General features: G+C 36.1%; 1 long non-coding RNA gene across 1 annotated transcript; it reads left to right on the forward strand.

Moving 5' to 3' along the window:
* The first annotated feature begins 10,979 nt into the window (after positions 1 to 10,979).
* Positions 10,980 to 12,767, forward strand: LOC131501165 (uncharacterized). The gene is made up of 2 exons (XR_009256667.1): positions 10,980 to 12,306; positions 12,559 to 12,767. It is a non-coding gene; the product is annotated as an uncharacterized LOC131501165 (long non-coding RNA).
* Positions 12,768 to 13,082: the final 315 nt, after the last annotated feature.

Here is a 13,082-nt window from a genome sequence, read left to right on the forward strand (position 1 = left end):
CTGAGCTGATCTTACTACCGGATTGGAAGTTTAAAAATTACATTTTCTTTTTTTGTGAATGAGGTCTGTTCCGCCTCCACGACTAGCAATAGGGGCTATCATTGTGAAGACTCCCACGGCCCTGGAGAGTGGGAGATTGGACTGGGGTAAGTTTAAATGCCACAAAGCTTGCTGTTTTGCTGAGATTCAGTTGTTTTTCTTGAATACGCGCTCTCAGGGTGCGGCAAACCTTTAATTTCCACAGTCGCAAAAAAAAAAAAAAATTCTGACGGTTTTTGCATTTTCTTTTCTTGGTACTTTTGTTGAATGATGGGATTTTGGAGTTTCTTCCTCTGCCGTGTTCGCTGACATCAGTCCTCCAGTAGCATAGTTTTTTGAGTTATTCATGTGGTTGCATAAATCAGTAATTTGTTCCTTTTTATTGGTGGGTAGTATTCCGTTGTATGGATATACCACTTTAAATTTTTTTTTTTTACATTTATTTATTTTTGAGAGACAGAGAGAGACACAGCATGAGCAGGGGAGGGGCAGAGAGAGAAGGAGACACAGAATCTGAAGCAGACTCCAGGCTCTGAGCTGTCAGCACAGAGCCCGACGTGGGGCACGAACCCATGAACTGTGAGATCATGACCTGAGCTGAAGTCGGACACTCAACCGACTGAGTCACCCAGGTGCACCTGGATATACTACTTTTTAAAATTCATGCACTTTTTAGTAGACATCTGGATTTTTCTCAGTTTCAAACTATTATAATATATAATTATATATATAATATAGTGTAATGTAATATATAATATATATATTATTACATACATAATTATATATTATAATAAAGCTGCTATATACATTTGTATATGGGGCTATGTGTGAGCATATGATTTCATTTCTCTTGGATACCTACCCAAGAATGAGATTTTCGGATCATATGATAACTATTTGTTTAATTTAGTAAGGGTGGGTCCTCCAACTGTATTTTTCTTTTTCAAATTTGTTGTAACTAGTCTAGTTCCTTTGTCTTTACATATAAATTTTAGAATCAGCTTGTATATATGTACAAAACTATATTTAAGATGTTGATTTGGAAAGTGTTGTCATCCTCCTTATAAAAGTCTTCTAATCCATGAACATGGTATGCCTCTCCATTTATTTAGGTCTTTCTAGATTCGTTTTAAAAGTGTTTGTAATTTCTAGCATAAAGATCCTGCACGTGTTTTTGTTTGTTTGTTTGTTTGTTTTTTTAGTTTTATACCCAGGTATTTCTTGTTTTGATGCTATTCCAAATGGTACTGTCTTTAAATTTTCAGTTCCCAATTGTTTGCTGATAGTGCGTAGATATATATAAAATTGTATGTTTCTATCTTTATAAATTTATTCATAGTTTTTGGAGGTTTTTCGTGGATTTCTTGGGATTTCCTATGGAGACGATTATATGTGTTTAATGAATAGGGAAAGTGTTTAGTTCTTCCTTTCTAATCGGTGTACTCTTTATTTCTTTTCTTGTTTTATTGTCCTAGCTTGGTCTTCCAATAAAATGTTAAATAGAAGTGGTGACAGTGAACATTCTTATCTTGTTTCTGAACTTAGGGAAAGCATGCAGTTCTTTACCAGTATTTTAGCTCTGGGTAATTTGTAGATACCTTTATCAGGCTGAGGAATTTTCTGTCTATTTCTACTTTGATGAGAGGTTGCACCCAGAATGGATGTTGAATCTTGTCAAATGCTTCTCCTGCATACATTAATATGATCATATGCTTTTTTTTTTTTTTTTTTTTTTTTTTCAACATTTTTAATTTATTTTTGGGACAGAGAGAGACAGAGCATGAACGGGGGAGGGGCAGAGAGAGAGGGAGACACAGAATCAGAAACAGGCTCCAGGCTCCGAGCCATCAGCCCAGAGCCTGACGCGGGGCTCAAACTCACAGACCGCGAGATCGTGACCTGGCTGAAGTCGGACGCTTAACCGACTGCGCCACCCAGGCGCCCCTGCTTTTTCTTCTTTAGACTGTTAATAAAATGGATTGCATTAATTAATTTGCAAATATTGAACCAGCCTTGTACTGCTGGGATAAAACTCACTTTTTTGTGGTGTACTATTTTACTATATATTGATGGATTCAATTTGCTATTCTTTCTGAGGGTTTTATGTCTATGTTCCTAAGGACCATGGGTCTGTGTAGACTTATCTTTTTGCACTATCATAGTCTAGTTTGGGTATAAAAGTACTGCTGGCCTCATACAACCAATTTGGGAGTGTTCACGCTTCTATTTTCTTGAAGGGATTGCATAATATTGGTGTTTTTCTTCTTTAAATCTTTGGTAAAATTCTCCAGAGAAATTATTTGGACCTGGAGATTTCTTCTTTGGAAAGTTTTTAACTACAAATTCAATTTCTTTAATAGTATGGGACTATTCAGGTTATCTGTTTTACCTTGGGTGAGTTTTGGTAGTTTGTGGTTTTTGAGAAATTTGTCTAATTCAGTTATCTTTTCTTTCTTTCTTTCTTTCTTTCTTTCTTTCTTTCTTTCTTTCTTCTTTCTCTTATTTGGTTAGAGGCTTAGGAATTTTATACATCCTTTCTAAAACCCAGCTTTTGGTTTAAATGATTTCTTTATTGGTTTTGCCTTCAATTTCATTGTTTTCTGCTCTTATCTTTGCTCTTTCCTTATTTCTGCTTGCTTTGAGTTTACTCTTTTTAGAAATAGATTATTAAAGTGAAAGCTTAGGTTATTGATTTGAGACCTTTCTTATATTCTAATACAATCATTTAATGCTATAAATTTCCTCTGAAGAGTACGTTGGCTGCATCCATAGTTTTTGATAAGTTGTGTTTTCATTTTCACTCAAATTTAAATATTTTCTAACTTCCCTTGAGATTTCCTCTTTTACCTTGGATTATTTAGAAGTGGGGTGCTAATTTTCAGATATTTAAATATTTTCCAGTTTTATTTCTATTACTGACTTCTCACCTCTAGTTAAATTCCATTATCATCTGAGAACATAGTTTATATAATTCTAACTTTAAAATATTTATTAACTATAAAATATTTAAAATATTTATAAAAATTAAAATATTTAAAAAATAAAATATTTATTAAGGCTATTTAAAAAAAATTTTTTTAATGTTTTTATTTATTTTTGAGAGAGACAGAGACAGAATGTGAGTGGGTTAGGGGCAGAGAGAGAGGGAGACACAGAAGCAGAAGCAGGCTCCAGGCTCTGAGCTGTCAGCACAGAGCCCGACGCGGGGCTCGAACTCACCGACCATGAGATCATGACCTGAGCCGAAGTTGGACGCTCAACCGACTGAGCCACCCAGGCGCCCCAAGGCTTATTTTTTTATTGAGGATATAAATACAAATACAAAAAATATATAAATAATATAAATATAAATATAAATACCCTATGTGTACTTGAAAAGAATGTATATTATACTGTTGTGGATAGTGTTTTATCAATTTTAGTTGGTTGATGGTGTTGTTCAGTTCTTCAATGTTTTCTGATTTTCTACTTGTTCTATCCATTACTGAAAGAGAAGCATTGAAGTTTCCAACTATAATTGTGGATTTGCCTATTTCACCTTCAATTCTGTCAGTTTTTGCTTCAGATATTTGAAGTTCTGTGGTTAGATGTTTCACATTTTAAATCAGGTTGTCTTGTTTTTTTATCATCATGTAATTTCCCTCTTTATCCCTGTTAAATTTCTTTGCTCCAAGGTGTGTGTTTTCTGATAATACAGCCACTTGAGGTTTCCTTTGATTAATGTTCACACAGAATATTTTTTCCCTTCTATTACTTTCATCCTACCTTACTAGACTATATAGTCATATCTTAAAAAAAAAAATCTGTTTTGACAATCTTTGTCTTCTAATTGGTGTGATTAGACCCTTTACATTTATTATAATTATTGATGCGTTTGGATTTAGAAATAGCATTTTCTTAATTATTTTCTGATTGTTCCCTATGTTTTTTATTCCTCTTTTTTTCCCTTTTACTGCTTCTTTTAGGTTATTTGGATATTGTTTAGTATTACATCTTAATATATCATTTGATCATTTTACTATATCTCTATATAGTTTTTTTAGTGGTTACTCCAGCAATGACTGTATATATATATATATATATATATATATATATAGTCTCTCTATATAGTATCTCTCTCTCTCTCTCTATATATATATATATATATATATACACTAAAATTTTTTCACATTCTACTTAGAATTAATATTTTACCACTTGTAGTGAAATGTAGGACCTTTACCACAGTATAGATCTCTTTAACCTGTTGATGTTCATATGTATTACATTCACATACATTGAAAACACCATTAAAATCCAAAAGAGTTCTAAAAATAAAGCCCCTAATTATGCATATTCTAAAGAATCCAAAAGAAAAATATTTTATTACATTTACCCAATTATTTATCATTTCTGTTGTTCTTCCTTCATTTCTGAGGGTCTAAGATTCCCTCTGGTATTATTTCTTTCTTGTTTGAAGAATTTCCTTGAGCATTTCTTTTACTGTAGTTCTATGCCAACAAATTCTCTTATTCCTGTAATGCCTTTTACATTTATCCCTGGAGGATATTTTCCCTAGATATAGAATTCTGGGTTGACAAATTTTTTCTTTCAGCACTTAAAAGGTGTTGTGTTGAACTCCTTCTAGCCCTCATAATTTCAGCTGATAAATCCCTAGTCATTCTAGTAATTATTACCTTGTGTGTAATGTGTCATTTTTCTATGTCTACTTTTAAGGTATTTTCTTAAATTGGTCTACTATTTTCTTTAGTATTCAGTATTTTTATTATGATGTATCTGGGTGTGGATTTCCTTGAGCTTATGCTAATTGGGATATGCTGCGGTTCTTGAATCTGTAAGTGTATTTCCCCCCCAAGTTTCAGAAGTTTTAAACCTTTATTTCCTCATATATTTTTCTATACCACACCCTTTGTCCTCTACTAATACTCTGTGCTCATTTTTTTCTAATCTATTCCATCTCTGTTGTTCATGTTGGGTAATTTTTAAAGCTTATTTTCAAGTTTATTGGCTCTTTCTAATGTTACGTACATTCTGCTATTGAGTGTATCTGGCGAACTTTAAATTTTAAGTATTGTGCTTTTCAGTTCTAAAATATCTACTTGGTTCTTTTCAAATATCTTCTATTTCTCTACTGAGCGTTTCTATCCTTCCATTTATTTTCCAAAAACATTCTCCCCTATGGTTAAATTTAAAGAAATGGAGTGCTTTAAAATATTGGCCTGTTAATTACAACAACAGCATCCTAAACTGAGTTTTTTAAAGAGCAGTTTTTCCTTTTAAAAAAATGTTTGTTTACTTATTTTTGAAAGAGAGAGAGAGAGAGAGAGAGGCAGAGTGTAAGCGGGGGAGGGGCAGAAAGAGAGGGAGACACAGAATCTGAAACAGGCTCCAGGCTCTGAGCTGTCAGCACAGAGCCCAAGGCGGAGCTCAAACTCGGGGAACCGCGAGATCATGACCTGAGCCCAGGTCAGAGGCTTAACTGACTGAGCCACCCAGGTGCTGCTCCTGCTTCTTTTTCTTCTTCTTTTTTTTTGCAAGATCTTTGTTTTTGGTATCAAGATAATGCTGGCCTCAAATAATGAATTCGAAAGTGCTCTCTTTCAGTTTTCTGAAAGAGTCTGCATATGTTTGATAATATTTCTTAATTAAAAATTTTGCTCTTGGGGCACCTGGGTGGCTCAGTCAATTGAACTTTCAACTCTTGATTTCAGCTTGGGTCATGATCTCACGGCTTTGGGATTGAACCCTGCAATGGGTTCTGTGCTGGACGTGGAACCTACGTAAGATTCTCTCTCTCTCTCTCTCTCTCTCTCTCTGCCCCTCTCCCCCAGTCGTGTGCTCTCTCTTTCAAAGACTAAAAATGAGGGGCGCCTGGGTGGCTCAGTTGGTTGAGCATTTGACTTCAACTCAGGCCGTGATTTCACGGTTCATGGGTTCAAGCCCCGTGTCAGGCTCTGTGCTGACAGCTCAGAGCCTGGAGTCTGCTTCAGATTCACTCTGTGTGTATGTGTCTCTCTCTCTGCCTCTCCCCCACTCATGCTCACACTCTCTCTCTCTCTTTCTCAAAAATAGAAACTTAAAAAATTGAAAATAAATAAAAATGGAGAAAAGTACACTCATTGTAGTGAGCATTGCATAGTGTATAGAATTGCTGAATCACTATATAGCATGCCTGAAACTAATACAGCACTGTCTGTTAATTATACTGGAATTAAAAACAAAATCCCTCTAAAAACCACTTTAGCTGCATCCTACAAATTGTGATCTGCTATCTTTTCATTTTCATGCGTTTAAAATACATTCTAGTTTCCCATGTGATTCCTCCTTTGACTTATAGGTGATTTAGAAATGTCCTATTTAGGTTCCGAATATTTGGGAGGATTTCCCACTTATCTTTTTTTTCTTATTGATTTCCAATTTAGTTCCATTGTTGTCAGAGAACATATTCTGAGAATTGACTCCTGGTCAATTTATCGAGCCGTGTGTTTTGGTGCAGAATATGTTCTACTTTGGTGACTGTTCCATTTGCACCAAAAAAAAAAAAAAAAAAAAAAGATTTTCTGCTATTGTTGAGTGGAGGGTGCTATAAATGTCAGCTAGGTTGGTGGACAGTGTTTTTCGAATTTTCTACACCCTCAGTGATTATCCATGTGCTGTCCTATCAATTGTTGAAGGGATAGTGTTGAAAATTTCTCACTATGGTTCTTGACACGTCTGTCTCTGCATGGAGTTTTTGCTTCATGTATTTTGAACCTCTGTTTTTAGGAACATATCATTTAGGATCGTGATGGCCTCTTAATGAATTGACCACTTCATTATTATGAAAGGTTATCGTTATCACCTTCCTTGTCTCTGGTAATATTCTTTGTCTCAAAATCTACTTTGTTATTTATATAATGGCACTCTGGCTTTACTTTGATTAGTGTTAGATATAAATTAATACATATAATATATATAAATAAAATAGATATATCTACATATATAGACATCTGTATATTATAAATATATAAAAATATATTATATATAATATATTATATATCATCTATATATTTATAGGTATATAAATATATAAATATATAATTATATATCTATATATAGATATATAAATATCTATATATTTATAGATATATAAACCTATATATTTATAGATATATAAATATATAAATATATAAATAAATATATATAAATATAGATATATTTATAATATATGTAAAATATATTGCAAGTCAGGTTGTCACCCTGTGCTTCTGACCTATTGGCTATAAATCTGAGGTTCCCACAACCCCCCTCTTCAGCTTTGATTTATTTGCTAGAGTGGCTCACAGATGATTAGAAGTTTGGAACTTTAAACCCCACATCCCATTCTACAGAGAAGGTGGAGGGACTGGAAATGGGATGACCAGCCCCCATCCAGGAGCTCACCAAGAACCAGCTCGTTAGTACAAAAGACAATGCTATCACCCAGGAAATTCCAAGGGATTTAGGAACTCTGTGTCAAGAACTGGGGTCAGAGACCAAATATTAAAACATAAGATGCTCCTCACGCTCTTATCACTTAGGAAATTACATGGGTTTTAGGGGCTGTGTGCCAGGAACTGAGTGCAGAGACAGATTTTATTATATTATATATTATATTCATATATATATATTTTTTCTATTATCATATATATTTTTTCATTAAATTTTTTTGTATTTATTTATTTATTTTGAGAGAGAGAGAGAGAGAGAGAGAGACCGAGAGAGAGCACAAGCAGGGGAGGGGCAGAGAGAGGGAGAAACAGAATCCCAGGAAGCCTCCACACCTAGCAAGGAGCCCTAAGTGGGGTTCAATCCCACGAACCATGAGATCACGACCTGAACCGAAATCAAGAGCCGGATGCTTAACCAACTGAACCACCCAGCCACTCCTATATTTTTTTTCATTTTTAAATTTCTTTGGTTTATTTAGGCAACGTCGTTGGGTCTTGCCTTTCTTATCCAATCTGACAATCTCTGCCTTTTAACTTTTAATGTTTTTTTTTTTTTAACATTTATTCATTTTTGAGAGAGAGAGACAGAGCACAACTGGGCAAGGGACAGAGAGAGAGGGAGACACAGAATCCGAAGCAGGCTCCAGGCTGGGAGCTGTCACCACGGAGCCTGACGTGGGGCTCGGACCCACTGGACGGCGAGATCATGACCTGAGCCGAAGTCAGACGCCTAACCGACTGAGCCACCCAGGCGCCCCTCTGCCTTTTAACTTTGAATTGGGGGCATTTAGACCATCAGCTGAAGAACGTTTTCTGTAAAGGACCAGGTAATAAATATTTTAGGCTTTGTGGGCTACATAGGGTCTTTGCTACCTACCCTTCTCCTCTTCTGTTTTTGAAACTCTTTATACATATACAAATCTTTCCTAGCTTGAGGGCCACGTAAAAATACACTGCAGGCATAGTTTGCCCTCCCTGCCATAAACCACTTACGTTTTATGTTATTATTGACATGGTGGGATTTAAATCCGCCAGCCTGGTATTCGATTTCTGTTTGACCCATCTGTTTTTTGCTGCCTTTTCCCTCTTTTTTGGCCTTCTTTTGAATTAATTGAATATTTTTCATGATTCTCTGTTATCTCATTCATTGGTTTATTTGGTATAACTCTTAGTTTTTTATGATTTAGTGATTGCTTTATGGCTTAGAGTACACATCTTTAACTTATTAGTGTAGCATCAAGCAGCATACTCCCACTTAAAATACAGCGTAAAAACTTTGCCCTATTATTATATTTCTGGTTTCCCCCTTCTAAGTCTCTGTGCTCACGCTGTCATATATTGTGCTTGTGCATGTGACCAACTCCACAATACATTGTCATTACTTTTGCTCGAGTGAGTCAATGATCTTGTGAAAAGGTTTTTAAAAATAAGAAAAAAAAAAGGCTCTTACGTTTCCCCACGTCCTTACCATTTCTGACGCTCTCCATTCCTTTATGTACATCCATATTTCCATCTGGTATCATTTTTCTTCTGTCTGGAGGACTTCCTTTAATATTTGTTGAAGAGACGATCTGCTGGCGATTAATTCTTTCCGCTTTCGTGTGTGTCCAGAAATCTTTAGGTTTCGGTTCTGGGTAAAATGGAGTTTGTGTACTCCACCCTGTCTCTCCTACTGAATACAGCTGTGAAACCTGGACAGAATACATGGAAGATCTATCCGAGGACAAGGAAAAGTCAATATTAGCAAGACCGTTGGGAAGGAAGGCAAAAATTTGGAGTACCCCTGAACCACTGGTGAGTCTACTAATTCTTTTGCCCTATGGCACCCTGCAGCCCGAGCACATACAGCTGGAAACCAAAAAGGGTCACTGGCATAAACAGCGAGACGTCCAGGCAAAACCTTCTAGCTCTGGCCCGAGGAGCAGGGAAGGGACTTCCTAAGCTCAGAGAAAGGAGAGAAATCCTTTTTTCTTTTTTTTTCCTTTTCTTTCCTCCAATCGCTCATGCCACAGCCCCAAGCAGTTCTGTTGTAGTGATGGGAGAGATCCCAATGGAGCCCACAGGACTGATTCCTCAATAACCACAATTACCAAAAATGATTAGATGGATAACCGGAATGGTTCTCTATCTCTTGAACAAATGGAGCTCATGGTTAGAATTTACCAGGGAACGCATTTAGGTTTGCTGCTTTGCGTTTGGAAAGGTTATTAATTATTGATTCAATTTCTTGAATAGGTATAGGCCCACTCAGATTGTCTATTTCTTACCCGTGTGAGTTATGGCAGATTGTGTCTTTCAAGGAATCGATCCATTTCATCTAGGCTATCAAATTTGTGGGCAAAGAGTCGAAAAAAAATACTCCTTTATTATCCTTTTAATGTCCATAAGACCTATATAACTGTCTCCTGTTTCATTTCTGATATTAAATTTGAGCCCTTTGTCTCTTCTTCTTAATTAGCCTAGTTTAGAGGCTTATCAGTTCAACTGATCTTTTCAAAGAACCAGCTTTTTGTTTTATTAATTTCCTCTATCAATTTCCCGTTTTCAATTTTGTTGATTTCTGCTCTCATTTTTATTATTTCTTTTCTTCTGCTTACTGTGGGTTTAATTTGCTCTTCTTTTTCTAGTTTCCTAAGGTGGAGGCTTAGTTGATTGATTTTTGATCTTTCTTCTTTTTAAATACGTTCAGTGCTATAACTTTCCCTCTAAGCACGGCTTTTGCTGCATCCCACAGATTTTGATAAATGACGTTTTCATTTTATTTGGTTCAACCTATTTTTTAATTTCTCTTGAGGTTTCTTCTTTGACCCGTACGTTGTTTAGAAGCATGTTGTTTAATCTCCAGGTATTTGGGGATCTTCTAGCTGTCTTTCTGTTCTTGATTTCTACTTTAATTCTATCACGATCAGAGAGCAGACACTGTAGGATTGATATTCTGGATATTATTCTAAGTGAAAGTTTTATGAAGTAAGTTTTGACTATAATATATGAATTTGAGTAGATACAGACTTTTTTGAGCTTTCTATTTTTTTTTTTTTGAAATTGAGGTATGATGCACATACCACAAAATTCACCTTTCTAAAGCATACCATTCAATAGTTTTTAGTATATTTGCAAGGTTGTGCAACCATCCTTATTATCTAATTCCATTTAGGTGGGACAGGGGAGCTAGAGGGGGCTGCCATTGGGTATTTCTCTTTCCCCAAGTCAGCGAGGCTCTGGTGAAACCCCAGCAAGGGAGGCTCTGATTAGACAGTTTCTTGTGAGGGCAGACTTTGCTAAGAAGAACAGAATGCTCTGTTGTATTTCATAATGGCTTGTTTTCCCTCCCTCTGCCAGAAGCGAGAGAGAATTTTTCTCCGATATTCACTGTGAAAAACTGGTAGAGCTCCAGGAGGTAAAAGTCACAACAGTGGGGGGGGGGGGCAGGGGTTTGCCCTGTGACTAGATCCCCCTGGAGTTGTTCTCTCTCAGACTCGTCTACACTGAGCTTCCAGAAATTCCCTATCCCAGCACTGGTTCCTGCTGGTTTCTCCTCATGGGTTTCTGCTCCAGTAAGTTGTAAATTCTCTGTTATTCATCTGTCACTGCAATTTTGGGGGCAGCAGCTTTCCCCATGACCTCACTTCTCTGATTTATCTAAGAAGAGTTGTTGATTTTTCAGTTTATTCAGCCTTCGACTTGTTAAGACAGAGTGGTGACTTCCAAACTTCTTATATGCTGGATGGGAAAATTTCCCTTCTATTTTTAGTTTGCTGCAAAGTATTTTAATCATAAATGGATGTTGGATTTTATCAAATGCTTTTTCTGCAACTATTGAGAGGACTGTGTCATTTTTAACCTTTATTCCATTAATATGTTGTATTACATTGATTGTTAAATATTTTTATATATTTTTTTAATGTTTGTTTATTTATTTTGAGAGAGACAGAGAGAGAAAGCACAAGCAGGGGAGGGGCAGAGAGAGAAGGACAGAGAGAATCCTAAGCAGGCTCCCCACTGTCTGCACAGAGCTTGACTTGAGGCTCGATCCCACGAACTGTAAGATCATGACCTGAGCTGAAATCAAGAGTCAGACTCTTAACCAATTGAGCTCACCCAAGCACCCCAGATTTTTTTTTTTAAATGAACATTGTATTTCTGGGATAAATTCCACTTGATTTTAATGTTTTATCTGTTTTGGATATTTCTTGGTTGATTTGCCAATCTTTCTAAAGGATTTTTACATCTTTGTTGATGACAGCTATTGGCCTATAGCAGGGACCAGTAAACTTTTTCTAAAAGAGTCAGGTAGTAAATATTTGAGGCTTTGCAGACCATATAATCTGTGCCACAACTACTCAACTCTGTCACCATGGCTTGAAAGCAGCAATGGGCAATATGTAAATTAATGGGTGTGGCTATGTTTTAATAAACATAGATTGCAGGCTGTCTTTTGGCTCAGAGGCCAAGGTTTGCTAATCCCTCATCTATTTTTGTGAGGATTTTTTGCCCTTGCAATATCTTTGTCTGGTTTCACATCAGAGTTAACACTGGCCTCATTAAATTAGTTGGGAAGTATTTCTTTTTATATTTTCTAAAAGTCTCTAACTATTACCTCATCCTTAATTGTTTACTAGAATTTACCAGTGAAGCCGTTGGAATTTACCAGTTCCAGTCATTTGGGCCTGGAATTGTTCCTTGTTGGAAACTTTGACTATAAAATACAAATTTTAGTAGATATAGACACAGATTTCTTATATTTTCTTTTTTTTATTGAAGTATAATTCGTATACCACAAAATTCACCTTTTTCAAGTGTATAATTCAATTGTTTTTTATTTTTTTTATTTTTTTATTAAAAAAAATTTTTTTTAACGTTTATTTATTTTTGAGACAGAGTGAGACAGAGCATGAAAGGGGGAGGGTCAGAGAGAGCGGGAGACACAGAATCTGAAAGAGGCTCCAGGCTCTGAGCTGTCAGCACAGAGCCCGATGCGGGGCTCGAACTCACGGACCGCAAGATCATGACCTGAGCCGAAGTCGGCGGCTTAACCGACTGAGCCACCCAGGCGCCCCACAATCGTTTTTTAATATAGTCATTGTGTCACACAAGCATCACCATTATCTAATACCATAACGTTTTCATTCCCCCCCTCAAAACCCCATAGCAATTAACAGACATTCCTCATTTTCTCCTCCTCCCAGTCCCTGGCAACCACTTTCTGTCCCTATGGATTTGCTTATCCTGGATATTTCATATAAACAGAATCATAGAATATGTGACCTTTTGTGGCTGGCTTCTTTCACTTAGCATGATGTTTTCAAAGTGCATAGTCCGTGTTTCAAAGTCCATGTTATAGCACGTATCAGAGCTTCATTCATTTTCACAGCTGAATATTATTCCATTGTATGGATATACTATGTTATTAACCCAATCATCAGTAGATGGGCATGAGGTTGGCTATCGTGAATAACATTGCTCTGAACATTTGTGTTTGAGTATTTGCGTGAGCATATGTTTTCAATTCTCTTGGGTATATACATAGAAGTAGAATTGTTCCTTTGGTAACTCTATGTTTAACTTTGCAGGATA

The sequence above is a fragment of the Neofelis nebulosa genome, chromosome 18 (genome assembly GCF_028018385.1).
Source record: "Neofelis nebulosa isolate mNeoNeb1 chromosome 18, mNeoNeb1.pri, whole genome shotgun sequence".
NCBI lineage: Eukaryota > Metazoa > Chordata > Mammalia > Carnivora > Felidae > Neofelis > Neofelis nebulosa.